This window comes from Heterocephalus glaber, unplaced genomic scaffold (assembly GCF_053883595.1).
Source record: "Heterocephalus glaber isolate CG9 unplaced genomic scaffold, H.glaber_assembly_v1.0 deba00001460, whole genome shotgun sequence".
NCBI classification, from domain to species: Eukaryota; Metazoa; Chordata; class Mammalia; order Rodentia; family Bathyergidae; genus Heterocephalus; species Heterocephalus glaber.
Genome location: NW_028258307.1, coordinates 6029879 through 6047180, shown reverse-complemented (window position 1 = coordinate 6047180; position 17302 = coordinate 6029879). Strand labels below are relative to the sequence as shown.

The 17302-nt window shown below is 41.3% G+C and overlaps 1 long non-coding RNA gene across 1 annotated transcript; it reads left to right on the top strand.

Annotated features, from left to right (window-relative positions):
* Positions 1-3160: 3160 nt before the first annotated feature.
* On the top strand, positions 3161-10547 carry LOC147826886 (uncharacterized). Its single transcript, XR_015453368.1, has 2 exons — positions 3161-3575; positions 8837-10547. It is a non-coding gene; the product is annotated as an uncharacterized LOC147826886 (long non-coding RNA).
* Positions 10548-17302: the final 6755 nt, after the last annotated feature.

Genomic DNA, 17302 nt, shown 5'->3' with positions numbered 1-17302 from the left:
CTCACTTCTCATGTCTCTCCTAAACCAAAATGGACCAATCCCCTATCACTTTCCTTCTTCCAAGCTGCGGGAATGAAAGAGCTGTCCAAAAAGGATCTTTACAAACATGGTTTGCATTGACAGGTTCAACAGATAAAACCCTTCCCTGGAGGGGTGTTTTGGAAAGCTCACCCTGTGTACACACTACACTCAGCTATTGCTTAGCATTCCCTACACAAAATAACATCCCAGGACTCTCTCCTTTGTCTCTCCCTCTTCCTACATTTCTCCCTCCCCTAGGGTCCCCTTTATCTGTGTGTATCTGTTTCTTTGCCTCTGTGTCACAAAATTACTTGAAGATTAGCTAATTTGCAACTACACTATACTATATGAGCCAATCACATATCAAATTTATGCTGAACACTACCAGAGAAATACATACAAAAGGAATACACTAACTGTTAAAACTCAAATTTTGAAAGCTGAGTAAAAACTGATCAAAGTGTTATATATTCTAGGTGAATTAATATTCACAAAAATTGTACAAAAATAAATGGCTTTACAAGAAATACTGGCTACTAAAGAAAATCTCAGTAGCAGAGAGCCAAGCTGAGTAACATTTGATTGATTAGTCAAATATTAGTCTTAAAATTTTAACTGAAAAGAATCAATACTGTTTAAATTAATTGGATGAAATAAAAATGAAAGTGGAAACATTGGAAGTGGTTTAACTTCTCTTAAAAAAATCATTCAAAGAATTAAATTCACTTCATAAAATTTATTCTGGAAACTGATTTCTTAAAATTCATCTAGAGCATAAGAGTAACTAAATGTTTATAGTAAAAATGTATGGGTCAAATATTCTGTGCTTCATATGCTACTGCCAATGATACATAAAGTTTAAAATTTGTCTAACAGTAACTCCTCAGCTCCTTCCATGAGATAGTGTTATTTCAATAATAAGTTGTAAGAAATCTTAAATTGTTTAAAAATGAAACTTATTCTCCTAAACTGTGGTTAATTTATAAAGTTAGTAGGCTACTGTCTGAATTTCCCCTGGCTTTTCACTAAGTTATTCAGAAGGCCTCATCCCAAACCCTTCATCAATGCGACAACAAAAATGCAGAAAGCTACACCTATAAGGAGCTGTATAGGGAAGTTCGCTGCTGTGGCTGCTATGGAAAATAGCTTGGGTAGATTGATGGTTGATTCAAACAGTGAGGATGTGAGGGTGTGTAAATACATGTGTGTGCGATGCATGATAGATCTGACAGACAAGCACACCATTCTGAATAAACACAGGCGACTTCCAGCGGAGTCAGCCCAGCCAGAAATTTCCAAAGTGGGCTTTTCCAGTGGGGACAGCAGGGCGTGTCAAAAAGCCTACTCTTTTCCTTGATCAAAAAGCAGTAAGTCCAGTAAGTATCGTCAATAAAGGAAGCTCCAACAGTGCCTAAGTCTGGAATATGGAAGACAAATCTGATGGTTCTTGTCTGTACCTAAGTGAACATGATAAGTCCCAATGAGTAACGTGTTGATTATTTCTTCCATTGCCATGAGTTTGAAGCCTAACATACAAGCCGCTACCCTATCATATATTAAAAATAAAATATAGAAATTTTCCTACTCAATTATACAAAGAATCTAGTAGTGACAAATTGAGATAACAGGGGAAGCCACGTTCATTGAAAGATAAATGCCTTAAATTGTGAGGCGGTGACCACATCCTTGCATGGCCACAGATAACTAACAAGGTTGTGTGTTTGCCTCCCGCTCCCCTTTACCCTTGCCTTTATTAGACTTCTTTTTCATTTGCTTCTCCAGCTTCTCAGTACTCTTGTCACTAGGCTCATTTTGTGTTGCATTTTTGGTTTTATGTTTTAAATGTGAACGTTTTCGTTCTGAAATATTTAGGAAGAATGGTACTGATGATAACAGTTTACTTTGAAATGCATCGAACAAAATAAGAGATTCATCTTTGGGTACCCAAATGGATGTATGATAAAGCCAGAATGGGAAAATGTTATTGGGAGTATCTACAGACAAAGGGATAGATGTATACACTTTGTTCGGGTATAAAAAAACCTTTCCTAACACAATTTTGAAAGGGCCATGAGCATATTAGCCCAACTTTGGCCATGGAAATCTTCTCGTTTTTCTTCCTGAGTCTTTTTGATTCAAATCTAGTAGTTTTTGGCAACTTCGCTGTTGTTTGGACTCATACATTTCTTGTTCTAACCTAGAAACAGATACTTCAGTGGGAAATAATATTTTAGGACAAAAATCTTGATACCAGGTCTACTTACTGTGATTGGGCTGATCACTGTCTTAGGGTCTTTTAGAGGAAAGGGCTAAGATAAATAGGTGCAGAAAGAAAAAGGCAGAGAGAGAGGTCTCTTTCTCAGATGAGAAGCTCTATAAGTTCACACTGATATTTCCTTTTCAAATTAATACTATGGAAATTTTTCTTACCCTTTCCTATGTTATTTCTATATTCTCCCACATCAAGAATCTTAGTTCTCAAGGCACAGAAGATGATAAAATGAGAATATCTCCAGCTGGGGATTTCGCTCAATGGTTCTTCCGCCTGCCTCACAAGCGCAAGGTCCTGAGTTCGATCCCCAGTACCAAAACAACAAAACAAACAAACAAAATGAGACTATCCCACAGCTGTCTTTGTTCTATAGCACTTTGTACAACAGCTTCAGAATCATGATATTAATACAAGTAAATCTGATTATAGGAACCAAAATTTAAAAATCCACATATAGTCCTCTTATTCCCTAAGCATTGTTCTAATATTGCACTTTACTAATATTGTCACAATGTATATACATACTGTATACTCTCTTTTAATTACCATTTGCCCTTATTCCTAAAGGTGACTATATATTGTATATTCAACATCTTTCTTAATGTTGATGTTTCACTTGTCATTTTTTGTCTGACACATTTGTAGATTCCTCAGAAAAAGCTCGTGGAAACAGTAATTCTTATTTCTTTCATGTTAATTATAGTCTTTGTCCTTCATACTTGTAATTCAGTTTCATTGGATATAAAATCTTTAGCTCATATTTTCATTCCTTGAATATCTTAACTATAAAAAACCATTTTCTTCTCCTATAAAAGATTGCTATTGAAAAGTCTAATGATAATCTAATTTTTCTCCTTAAATACTGTGGGGGGCCTTGCCCCCCCGCTAGAACTCTTGAGTGCCTTTTACGGACATATCCGGGCCTGCTGCAAATCTACCCGGCAACAAGGAAGTAGCCCCAGTACCCTCCTCTTGCTCCTCCCCTCTAGCCCTACGGTATATATGTTGTAACAGCTTCTGCAATAAACGAGACTTGATCAGAAACCTGTCTTGTCTCCATCTCTCGTGTCCCCTGTCCCCTCTCATCCTCGCTCCCCCTCTAGGGTCTCCGTTGACTTACCCGCGGGCCGGGACAAGTGGCGCCCAACGTGGGGCCAGAGAACGGGGGATCCAGTGAAGGACGCTGCTCAGGGGCCCTAAGATTAAGATTGAGGAACAAAGAGCACACTCGACACGGGAGAGGCTTGCAATTGACGTGGACCTGCCGTCTTTTTGCACCTCGGTAAGTTGAGCAGCGATTATGGGACAGGGCATTAGTCAGCACGAATTGTTTGTGCAAGGTCTCAAGAAGACATTACAGGCACGAGGGGTAAAGGTTACAGTCAAACAGTTGTTAAGATTTTTTGATTATATTAAAGATCTCTGTCCCTGGTTCCCTGCTGAGGGAACCATTGACGAACAGAGATGGAAAAAGGTGGGGGAAGCTCTCCAGGATTATTATGCCACTTGCGGACCCGGGAAGGTCCCTATTGCGGCGTTCTCATATTGGAATTTGATTAATGATATTATTTCTCATAAAGCGAGGGATCCACTGGTGGCGCCGGCTATACAGGCTGGGGAGGTAGCTCTCCGAGATGGTAAGGGGCTGACACCCGCCAGTGATTCTGACGCAGTCTCCCGGGCCAATATGGCGCCGGGGCCCAGGCCCGTTGAGACCACGACTTCTTTGTCAGACAAAGAAGAGGACTTGATGTCCTTTGACAGTGACGACGATCCCGCCCCCGACGGACATGACGTCCCTTCGGACCAACCCCAAACGGCCACGAACCCTGCCAAGCCCTGTAGGGCAGGGCCTCGCCGAACCCCTGCTTCCTTGCTTTCCGCCACCGCCTCTAGGACAGCCCCACCCTCGCGGAAGGTTCCGCCCCTATATCCCTCCCTTCAAGCCTATCGTGGCCCGCCTCCGCCCCCAGATCCGCCCCAAGAGGGCTCCGGGTCGGAGGAGCCCGCGGGGGGAGCATTGTGGGGCGACTCCGGATATCCCCCTCCTTATATCTCTTCAGGCCCCGACACTCCCACTCTGGCATGTCCTGTTGTTGATCCCCAAAAGGAACTCCGGGACAAAATAGAATTTCTAAAAGAACAGATAAGGTTAGAAAAGGAACACCAAGAACTTATTACCCAGCTTGAAGGCTTAAGAACAGGCAAAGCCCATAAAAATGTCCGTAGAGAAGACAAACTTAAGCCACGACCCCCCGTTAGAGGGGCGGCCCCTAGGGTGCCATCCGGGTCGGGAGTATCCCTGAAACTTAAAAATGCGGAAGCCTTTCCCGTAACTAAAACTACTGACGCACAGAGACAGGCGTGAAGACACCACAGTGGTTTTGATTTTAAGGTCATTAAAAAATTTAAAACGGCTGCAGCTCAATATGGGGCCACTGCACCTTACACCATGGCTATTTTAGAATCGGTGGCAGAAAATTGGCTCACCCCAATTGATTGGCAGACTCTGGCCCGCGCCACCCTTACAGGAGGTGATTATTTATTATGGAAATCTAAATATGTTAAAAATTGCCAAGAAACTGCTAGGCGCAATGCTCAGGCGGGGAATGGATGGGTGCTTGACATGCTCCTTGGGGAGGGGGCCTACGCCGCCAACGACCAACAAATACAATTTGATGCGGGGTTATATGCCCAGATTCAGACCGCCGCCACTAGGGCCTGGAAAAAGCTCCCCTCCAAAGGAGACGTGAGTGCCTCCCTCACTAACATTCGGCAGGGCCCAGACGAGCCATTTGCGGACTTTGTCCACCGCCTTCTCACGGCGGCAGGCCGGATTTTTGGGAGCGCGGAGACAGGGACAGATTTTGTTAAACAGCTTGCTTTTGAGAACGCCAATGCCGCCTGTCAGGCCGCTATCCGCCCCTATAAAAAGAAAACTGACCTTTCCGGCTACATTCGCCTTTGTTCTGAGATTGGGGCCGCCTACCAACAGGGCCTTGCCATGGCGGCCGCCATGCAAGGCTTCACAGTCAAACAATTTTTGCAACACCACGTCGGCAATAAGTGTTTCCGGTGTGGGGCCACCGGCCATTTTGCTAGAGAATGCCCGACCACTAAAATGCAGGGCCCCAATGCTCCGCCCCCCGGGCCCTGCCCCCGATGTAATCGGGGGAGGCATTGGGCGAGTGAGTGCCGATCCAAAACTGATGCCCAGGGCCGACCCCTTCCCCCTCTTAAGGATTCGAATTCGGGAAACGGGAAAGGGGGCCAGCCCCAGGCCCCCAACTCCAAACAAATTTACGGGGTGCTCAATTTTGCTCCAATAAACAGCAATCCATTTCAGACCTCATCAGAGCCACAAAAGGAAGTGCCGGATTGGACCTCAGTGCCACCACCCACACAGTATTGACCCCAGAAATGGGAGTCCAGGCCCTCGCCACAGGAGTCTTTGGACCCTTACCTAGAGAGACTTTTGGCCTCGTAATAGGCCGAAGCAGTAGTACCATAAATGGGCTGTTGGTTTACCCAGGAGTGATAGATAATGACTACTCTGGGGAAATTAAAGTTATGGTTTCTTCTCCCAAAGTTATTAATACCATTCAATCAGGCCAAAGATTTGCTCAATTGCTACTCCTTCCCCTTCTCTCTACCTCTAATAAGGCTCTAAACAACGCCCGAGGCAGCCAGGGATTCGGCTCATCTGATGTTTACTGGTCAGAGATACTTTCAGCACAAAAGCCTCTCGTGACCTTGTGGTTAGATGGGAGACAATTTTCTGGGCTGGTTGACACTGGTGCCGATGTAACTATCATAAAGGGAGAGGATTGGCCTCAGGCATGGCCATTAAAAGACACCCTCACCCATCTCGGGGGTATAGGTCAGAGTGAAAATCCTAAACAAAGTGCCAAAGATCTGACCTGGAGAGACCAAGATGGTAATCAGGGCACCATTCAACCTTATATCATTTCAGGGTTACCTATTAATCTATGGGGAAGAGACTTACTATCACAAATGGGGATAATTATTTCCAGCCCCAATGAAATTGTCACTATGCAGATGTTTAAAAATGGGTACATTCCAGGAACGGGACTGGGGAAACACCCTACAAACCTTACTCACCCCATTGAGCCTGTCCCTCGGCCCCCTCGGGCAGGGCTAGGCCATTTTCCATAGGGGCCATTGACACTCCTGCGGCCCATGCTGAAAAGATTACCTGGCTCTCAGATGATCCAGTGTGGGTCGATCAGTGGCCCCTCTCTAAGGAGAAATTGTCAGCAGCTCAACAGTTGGTGCAGGAACAGCTTCATGCTGGCCATATTATTCCTAGCCACTCCCCTTGGAATACTCCCATTTTTGTCATTAAAAAACGGTCGGAAAAATGGAGACTCTTACAAGATCTTAGAGCAGTTAATAAAACCATGGTACTCATGGGAGCTTTACAACCTGGTCTCCCTTCGCCGGTAGCCATTCCCCTTGGGTATTACAAGATTATTATTGATTTAAAGGATTGCTTTTTCACCATTCCCTTACATCCTGCTGATCAAAAACGCTTCGCATTTAGCCTTCCAGCGACCAATTTCTGTACCCCAATGCAGCGCTTTCAGTGGCTGGTTCTGCCCCAAGGCATGGCCAATAGTCCCACCCTGTGCCAGTCATTTGTAGCCGCGGCACTCCAATCCACCCGAGACAATTGGCCTCAAATGTATATTATCCATTACATGGATGATATCCTTGTAGCGGGGCAATTAGGAAGTGAGGTTTTAGCTTGTTATGCTGACCTTCGACGGGCACTTGAATCTCATGGCCTCCAGATTGCCCCTGATAAGGTTCAACTAAAAGACCCTTATAACTACCTTGGATTTCAGATGAAGGGACGTCACATTTCCTCCCAAAAGCTTACCTTGCAGCTGGACGGTCTTAAGACTTTAAATGACTTCCAAAAATTGCTAGGAGACATTAATTGGCTTATGCCCTATTTAAAGCTCACTAAACATGACCTGAAGCCTCTCTATGATACCCTACAAGGTGATAACCACCCTACTTCACCTCGACAGCTCACTGCCGAGGGGCGCAAAGCCATCAGTACAGTGGAACAAGCCATTCAAAATCAAACAATTAATTTTATGGATTATAACTCTCCTTTACAGTATATCATCTGCAAAACCTCCCTCTCTCCCACTGCTGTCTTTTGGCAAACCGCTCCCCTTTTGTGGGTTCATCTCCCAGTTTCCCCTAAGCGGGTCTTTTACCCCTATTATGTTGCAGTTGCAGACCTAGTTATCTTGGGCAGAGACCATGGAAAGATGTACTTTGGAAAAGAACCTGATGTCATTATCCAACCCTACCCTAAGGACCAGGTCGATTGGCTTATACAAACCACCGATTCCTGCCCAATTGCTCTTGCTTCTTATTCAGGGTTATTGGACAACCACTATCCTCCCAGCAAACTTATTGACTTTGCCAACAGACATGACTTCATTTTCCCGAAGATCACTTCTTGCTTTCCTCTGCCAGAGGCTCTACCCGTTTTTACAGACGGTTCTTCCACTGGAATGGCTGCCTATGTGTGGGATGATAACATTGTCCAGTTCCAAACCGCCCACTCTTCGGCCCAGTTAACCGAGCTCCAGGCAGTCATAGCGGTCTTTACCGCATTTCCTGCCTGAGCTTTTAATCTCTTTACTGACAGTGCTTACATTGCCCAATCTGTTCCCTTATTAGAAACATGTGGACTGATCAAACTTGCCTCTCAGACTGGTGGTCTTTTCCTCCAATTACAAGATCTAATCAGAAAACGATCCAAATCCTTTTTCATTGGGCACCTTCGAGCCCACTCTAACCTACCTGGCCCACTTGCAGAGGGCAACCGCTTAGCAGACCTAGCCACAAGACCTCAGGCTTTTGCCTATTCAATAAATACTGATGCCCCCAGTCCGATTGACCAAGCACAGAAGGCACACCAATTCCATCATCTTAATGCTCACACGCTTCGCCTTATGTATAAGCTTACTAGAGAACAAGCTAGACAAATTGTTAAGGCCTGCCCTACGTGCACTCTGCACCTTCCTACACCTCATCTGGGAGTTAATCCTCGTGGCTTGATTCCAAATGCCCTATGGCAAATGGACATCACACATTACCCTAAATTTGGAAATCTTAAATATATACATGTCAACATTAATACATATAGTGGATTCATATTTGCCACCCTGCAATCTGGGGAAGCTACTAAACACGTCATTGCTCATCTCCTCACTGCCTTCTCAGTGCTTGGCTGCCCACAACAAATTAAAACAGATAATGGTCCTGGCTATATCAGCTCTGGCTTCTCCAAATTTTACAAACAATTTACAATAACACATATAACGGGAATCCCATATAATCCACAGGGACAAGGCATTATAGAAAGGGCTAATCTCACACTTAAAATTACTTTAGACAAAATAAAAAAGGGGGAATGGTATCCTACTAAGGGGTCTCCTAGAAATCTGATATCACATGCACTATTTATTCTTAACTTCTTAAATTTGGATGCCAAAGGTTTATCTGCAGCCAATCGTTTCTGGCAACCAGAGACGCAACGACAATTTGCCTCGGTGATGTGGAAAGACCCCCTGGACCACTCATGGCACGGGCCGGATCCTGTACTTATCTGGGGCTGAGGATCGGTGTGTATTTACTCCAAGGAAATGAAGTCAGCCAGGTGGCTCCCAGAACGCCTAGTAAAACAAGTTGATAGGTGTGCTGATGATGCCGATGACCTGACGTTGTCCAATCTTAACCAGTTAACAATGGCACCTACAATTACAATCTAATAATCATCAAGAGTATAGTATAATTCAATTTGGCTAGTTATATTTGGGTGCACCCTAATTTTACACACTGTCTTATATGTTTGTCTATTGTCTGTTGTTTGTGTTTGTACAGTTGAGCTCAATATGTTCCTTCCTCTTCAAAGGATATTCGCCTATTGTTAAATTGACTTATAGATAATATTATTAAACTAAAGACATGCTTTTCTTCCCAGGTTGTTAATTGATCAAAGTACCACTGAAATTTATTTTATGAAAGTGACGTGCATTGTTACCCACACGCAACAATCAAATTACAATTAACAGTTATAAAATAAAAAGATATATATTCTTAATTGTTTGTCAAAACGATTATAGATGGGAACTCCCTTTGATGAATATAGAAGTGGCCACCCAGAAAATGATTATTCTGGTCTTAATTCATTAAAGGGACCCCCTAGTAAATTTTATATTATATAATCTTATGGGAGACATATCACAATGAATATTATCTAAATATGTTATAAATTGATTGTATTGGTTGTCCTTGATATTTAAGCACTAAATATGTTGTTACAAAACGTTCATATTGGTTAAGTTCTGAATATGTTATTGTAGCATGTCCACATTGGTTATCTTCAAAAGCTTAATCAGGGTAGCTTAACTCTCTTATTCACAGTCTAGCCTTAAATGAACATTGCTGTTTTTATGCCAACAAATCTGGGATCGTCAGGGGAAAAATTCGCGAACTTCAGGAAGATTTAAACAGATGACGACAAAAATTCACTCAAAATCCCCTCTGGACTGGCCTCAATGGTTTCCTCCCTTATCTCCTCCCTTTGCTGGGACCCTTATTGGGTCTACTCTTGCTCATTTCTTTAGGGCCCGTACTTTATAACAAAATCATGGCCTTTCTTAGAGCCCAGATAGAGGCAATAAAAACAGCGCCCATACAGGTCTACTATAATAGATTGGCAATGGCTGACCAGGACGAATGTCGGACCATCGATTAGGTCCTTGCCGTGGCGAAGTGTTCTCGCCCCACCTGGTGAGTGGGCTGGCAAGCCAATGACGGGCAACTGAGCAAGCGTGCCATGCAATGAGAGAGCCCTCATGTGCCGCCTAAGACAGGTGCCAGAGCCTTGATTCTCTGGTTAACCGATGACGGGTAAGGTGCACGGTGCAGACACGTGTGTTGCTCTGACCCAAGACAGGCTCAGCCCCCGCAGGCTTGGCTCTCCTGACGCCTTTCTAAAATTATAATTTTAAAGGGAGGACCTGTGGGGGGCCTTGCCCCCCCGCTAGAACTCTTGAGTGCCTTTTACGGACATATCCGGGCCTGCTGCAAATCTACCCGGCAACAAGGAAGTAGCCCCAGTACCCTCCTCTTGCTCCTCCCCTCTAGCCCTACGGTATATATGTTGTAACAGCTTCTGCAATAAACGAGACTTGATCAGAAACCTGTCTTGTCTCCATCTCTCGTGTCCCCTGTCCCCTCTCATCCTCGCTCCCCCTCTAGGGTCTCCGTTGACTTACCCGCGGGCCGGGACAAAATACCACATGTTCTTTTGCCAAAATGCCCAAAGGATTTTTTGTTTTCCTTTAAAGTCCAATAATTAGAATGTGTCTTCCTCGATCACTCCAGATCTATAATATTTTCAGGTACATTGTATACTTTTTAGTTTGTGCTTTAACATTAATAAAAATCACAGTGAGTTAATATCCATAAAATTATATTTCAAATTGGAAATTTATGGTGATATAAGAAGTTTTTTTCAATCTTTGGATGAAAACAAAGCGACTTATTGTCTTAAAAACTGGTAAAGGAAAGCAATCAAGCATTTATCCTGCTTTTTCCATATGAACCCTGGGGAACCAAATAGTAGACATGAGAAAAATCTGTTCACAAAAATATTTCCAGCTAATGTGTAAGCGAAAACAAAAGGTCGAAGTAGAACATTTGCATGTAAGCGGGCTTATTTTAGATTCCATATTCTACGTTGCCCTTGAGGATGACTGCACATCATTTAATAAATCTGTCATCATCAGCTACCTTAAGTGATTTGTTATTGATGTGAGAAAGGTAGGACAAGAGAGGTGTGGATGAAAGAATATAATCAGCTTCCTTCATTGAGGCTATGCTATACAAAGTAAACTTCCATATTTTTGAGGCTTCATTCAAAGGGCATTTGAATTTAGAGATGGTTCATTCAATACCACAGCCTTTCAAACAGGCATCTTAAATATGGATTTCTAGCGAAGGTGTCAATGCAAATGAATAAAAGCCACCTAAAGTGGCATAAACATAAAAGTGAATAATGCCCACAATAGATGGTCAGAGCTAGAATTTCCTGAGAGTTTACTATATGCAGCAATGGGCTAATCATTTGATTCTCATAACAAAACTTAGAAACACATACTATAGTATTTCTAATTTACAAATCCATTGTTTCTCCTGGATCATAACCTATTGCTTAGATTTTTGCACTTAAAGCATTTTACTGATGGACTTATACTGAGACTCAGCTTAGAAACTTCTGAATAGTCACATATACAACAAGCATAGCCATAGGAAAATAGCTATTAGTCCCAGAAAGAGGGACAGAAGGAATAGGGGAGGGGCTGTCATCCACTTGCGACAGAACTTACAGATGTTGTCAAAGACAATTCACAATTCCCCTTCCTGGGATCAACTGCAGTGTCACAGGAAGGGAAGTGGATTCCCAACTGCATCTCCTGGATTGAAGGGAAATGGAAAGGAAGCTTTATAATTTGCCTCATAAACTGATAGAATGCCTTTGGGACTAAGGATACATAATAGAAGAGCAGCTTCAACACCCCAGAGAAAAAGAACATTTGCAAAAATGGAGCTCCTTGCTGAGACAGCCCTCCCCTGAAACCCACCCCTTACCATAGAGAAGATAAATCACAGCTTCCTCGCACAGGCTACTACACAACACTAGCAATGTCCTTTGTACTAGTTCGGGAACATGAAAGGCACTCTTGCTAGAACAGATATCAAAAGACAATATACCTTTTGTCACTTAAAGATAAATAAATGGAACAATGAAGCCTGGAAAATAGAAGGAGCCTTGCAAAAGAGAAGGAAACATACAGCCCAGGAGGCAGAGAAAGAATGCTTTGAAAAGCTTTTACTAGCACACTGACCTGTTTTACTCTCCCAGTGAAAAAAAAGGATGAGAAAATAAAGTAGAAGCCAAAAGTTGATGAGCAAAACTACATTGTAAGGAAAAGGTATAAAGATGGCATTACAAGCAATAAACAACAGAATGTATACACAACAGAATGTATATATACATACAAATGTGAGAAATTCCACCAAAATCAGAGAAATATGTTATAAGAAAATCAGAAATCAAATAGAAATGAAGAATAGTTCATAATTTAAAATATGGAACATCAGCATTTTAGTAGAGATCAGAATCAATATTATAAAAGCAAAAATATAAATTACACAAATGAAATATTTTCCTACGCTAGAGACCTACACTTGCGTATTTATAGGGCAGAATATATTAAGAAAACATGACAACAGTTAGCTTTATTTCAGTGGCTTTCTGTTTTATCAAAAATATGTAGGCTAGGGAGGAACAGGTGAGAAGGCCATGTAACTCACATAAATGTGCATTTTTCTGAAGCCAGAGTCAATAATCATTAAATATTCAGCAAATGTTATTTTGTATTAGTGCATGTTTGCAGTACACAATGAGCGCATTCCTTGTGGGGAGTTGGTACATGTACATAACACATCTCACTTCTTAATTCACACCCTCTTCCTGTCATCCCCCTCCCTCCATCCTTTGGTTTCTTCCTTTCAGAAAGTTCTGTCTCTCTCTCTACTTCCCATTATCTCTTTTATTTTGCTCTTTATTTATATTTTGGGTTTCTCATGTAAAAGAAACCATGTGATATTTATTTCACTTAGTATTATGTTCTCAAGGCACATCCATGTTCTTGCAAATGACTCAAGTTTCTCCTTCATTATGGGATAGTAGTGATGTGTATCAATGCTACATCTTCTCTACCCATTTGTCTGTTGAGGGACATTTAGGCTGCTTTCGAGATTTAGCTGTAATAGATTGTTCAGCAAGGATATTTTATCTTCTGTTGTGCATCGGGCTCTTTTCTGAGCACACAAGATCCATCAGTGATCAGCAGACAGAAATGCAAGACAGTAAAGCATAGCTCTGAGATGAAGTAGGAAGGAGTAATGGAGAGTGGGAGACAGGACAGGATCACCGCACAGGAGCAGTGAGCCTGGGTCAGGAACTCAGCCAGCAAGTGATGACCCTACTGAGATCTCCAGGGCTCACACCTTGGCCATGAGGTACAGAGCATACAAAGGTGAAGATTGCATCTGGTGGGCCAGGGATTTAGCTCAGTGGTTCTGCCACCTGCCTCTCAAGTGCAAGGTCCCAAGTTCAATCCCCAGTACAACAAAAAAAAAATAGATTGCATCTGGTGAGACAAGCAGAAGGCACCAGCACAACATGACAAATAAGTGCACCATCTAAAGAGTCAAAGACGACACCTTATGTGAGGGGAAGACAAACACAGTAAGACAGATCAGAAATGGCCTGGTTATTGTGTAGGAATAGCTCTACATGGAGAAACTTGCATATGATTCCTTGAGGAGACGTTGTCCGTCCGAATATGTGAGAAAGCTGATATTTAGGGCAAAAGCATGCTAAGAAGCAGAGGCAGCCAACGCAACTGTCCAGTGACTGGAACAAGTGTGAAGAGAACAGAGAACCCCAAACATGAGAATCCCACATTAGCGTATTAGAGCTAACACTTCATTCATTCAACTTCATAAATACTCAGGAAGTGTCAATGAGATGCCTGTTACTCTTCCGGTGCTGAGGATCTGGGGGGTTCTACTAAGCGATTAAGTACAAGTTTTTCCTGCAGCTAACATTCTAACAGGATAAACTTTGAATAGCACCATAAACAGGGAGATAAAGTGATTCCAGATCACACAGAAAACACGCACAAAATGAGAGCGAGAAGTAGGGCAGCGGGGGCTGCTGCAGACTGAGCGGTTCCACGCGGCTTTTGTGAATCAAAGACATTTGACCCCACTGGAAGGATGGGCAGCCAAGGGAGCTCCCAGGGAGACTGAGACGGGGGAGAGAACAAACACAGGGATACAGAGTGAGCAAGGTTCGGGCATGTGTGAATTACGAAGAAGTTGCTTTTAAGGCTCTTTGGTTTAAACAAAAATAAATCATTAGGATTGTCATAAGAATGCAGAGCCGCTAATGAGGAGGAATAACGAAGAAACTTTTTTTTAATTTGCGTCTTTCTGTTCTGTTGGATACAGGCAAAAACTCCTGAAATGCTTTAAGTTGAAAAACAATATTAAAATATAGAAAGCAAAAATAGGGCAGAATTGAAGAGCATCAGAGCCTCCAGCATCTTTAACACATCTGCCACTAAATCAAATTAGAGGTACTGTAAGTGTGACACAGAGAAAACAGGAATAATACAGTTCCTATCCTCAAATGCCGGAATTTTGAAATATTCATAACTATGCTCAATTTTAGATTCATAAGTTGATATCTAAGTTTATGAATCCTGAATAAATACCAGTGTGCTGTTTTTAATGACTGTTTATGAAACCACAAGGATCATTAGTGATGACACAAAAATTATTAATTTCCATGAGTCAAAAAATTTTTCTTCAGCCCGCAGAACTTTGACTTGAGTGTCTGTCCCTGGTCACCTTCTTTTTCAAGCCTCTTAACAATACTTCTATTTAGAACATTCCCTTCCATCCACCCAAATATCAGGTCTTCATTAGCCTTCTAATCATTGTCCTTACATTTCACACCATTTCAGCCTCCAATTTCGCCCCCTTAATTTCATTATATCTCATTCAAATGTTTCTAATATTGACATGAAGTCAAATTATTTTATTATTTAAAAGATCAGTGGATCCTTTTAGATGTCTATAGGATCCATTGTGTGTGTGTGTTTTGCTGGTGATGGAACCCAAAGCTTTGAGCAGACTAAGCAAGGGCTCCACCTCTGAGCTACCCCAAGTCCCATGAGGCCCTTCCTTGGTGCCCCACTGCCAACCAAATGAACTAGGGTGTTGTGTCAGATTCTTGGTGGTCAGGAGAGGAAATGTTACATCTAGAGAAGGTAAGTTTGGAGGGAAGGGTGTGAGCCATAGGTTGCTATGAATGAAGGCATGGAGTAGGGACAGTATAAGGAACTAGGGTAGGAATGAAGGTATGGGAGGTGGAACCACGAGTGCAGAAACAAGAAAAGCAGACTTGTGCAGAGAGTGCACCTAGTTCAAAGAAAGAAGGAGATGGCCTCTGACTGTTTCAGAGAAACGCATAGTAGCATCCATGCTTTTGAGAAGACAGAAAGAACTACAAAATAGGTATTTTGCCCAAAAGTCAAAGCCCTTGTTGGCCTGTCATCCATAAGACATAACATCCTCAGAACAGGAAGCACTCAAAGATCATGTAACGCATTCAGCTTGAGGTTAATAATTAATGGGAAAGATATTATCTGAATATGTATTTCTAAATGCAACAGATACTTTAAGAGGATATTCTTTTCTGCACCAAGGATAAGCCTGATTTTAAAATCCCTATATTGAATGTCACCTTGAGAGAGGAAGGACAGCTGCACAGACTAATAAATGCAGGCACAATTAAAACAAGTGGCAATATGGACAGAGCTCAACAAAGAGGACAAACAAAACAACAGGAGAGGGAACAAAGAAATGGGAGGGGACATATTCAACAATAATGTATGGAAATATAAAAGACAATTGATTTCCAATAACTTGAAAAATAACATTATTCTTAGGATAGAGGTAATTTGCAGTCATTAAAGGAAAAGCAAATGAATAAAAATAAGATGTTATAAACACAAATAATCACATGAGTCAGCAGCTACACCTATTAACATTTTGATAATTTTCTCCTTCCATACATATTTCTATGCATATATATATACCCCAAAATATATCTCATACTATACTGAAAGCTTTCTAGTCTGATTTTCAAATTATGAATTATCATGAACATTTTCTCTATATTCATTATTTGTCTAACATGTACTTTATGATTATAGTGTTCAATTGACTTGGCATGCATTATTTTATCATTACCTATTCTAACCTTTTGAGTGTTGACTATGTTTTGTTATCATGTACAGTTTTAGTATGAACATACAGCTCAGTGTTGTGTTTCCATGACAATGTCATTAAGTCTACATATCTCAAACTATAGTGTGTGTGATGTTCTAATCCCTTGTTATATCCTTCTTCCCAAAAATGAGTCTATGATAAAATAAGTTTAGACAAGAACTTTAAAAATATATATGTAGATTAACACATTTAAACTCCTGAGTTCTGTCACTTAAAAGCTTAATGTAAGCCAAAAGTTCACAAATTGTTTAAATCACAGAAAATGTACAGCCATTAACATGCCTCAGAAATGCTTATGATAGAATTCCTAAAAGTGAAATTATTAGGTCTAAGTGTAGGGCCACTTTAGGGCTCATGATATCTATTGCTAAAGGCTATTTGAGACATGATCATCAGTGTCTCTTTCTCCCAAGCTAATGATACCAATGAGCATTAGTCATTTGCCTTTGCCAAATTGATAGGTGGCAAATTAGGACACTTAGATTCACTTTAACTATTAATTAATAAACTGATCATTGACCCACATTTTTTAAAGATGCATTTCATTTTTGGACAAATTTTTTATTCATGATCTTTACCAATTTTTTGTTATGGTCATCATCTTTTCCCTTACTTGCTTATGAATAATATTAATATTTGCCATATTATTTCAAATATTGTCTCAGATTATTATATTTTAAATTATTTTTATGATGTTTCATAATTTCAACTGTCTGCCTTTCTGTAGACAGAATTAGCATAATTTTTAAGTCTGATTTGTGCTTTGCTGTCCTAGGTAACAGCTTTTCCCATTTTATAATTATGTAAACTTTATTAAGCGAATAAGAAATATTTCAGCAAGAAAACCAGGTACAAAAGCAATGTACCACAATCAATATACATTTCCTATAAAAAGATCCCATTTACCATAAAAGAACCAAACACTGAAAGGCTTCTAAGAATGAAGACCTTCTTGGAAAATTCCATAAAACTTTACTGAAGGACATAAAAAGAGATCAGAATAAATGGGGAGATATTTGATGG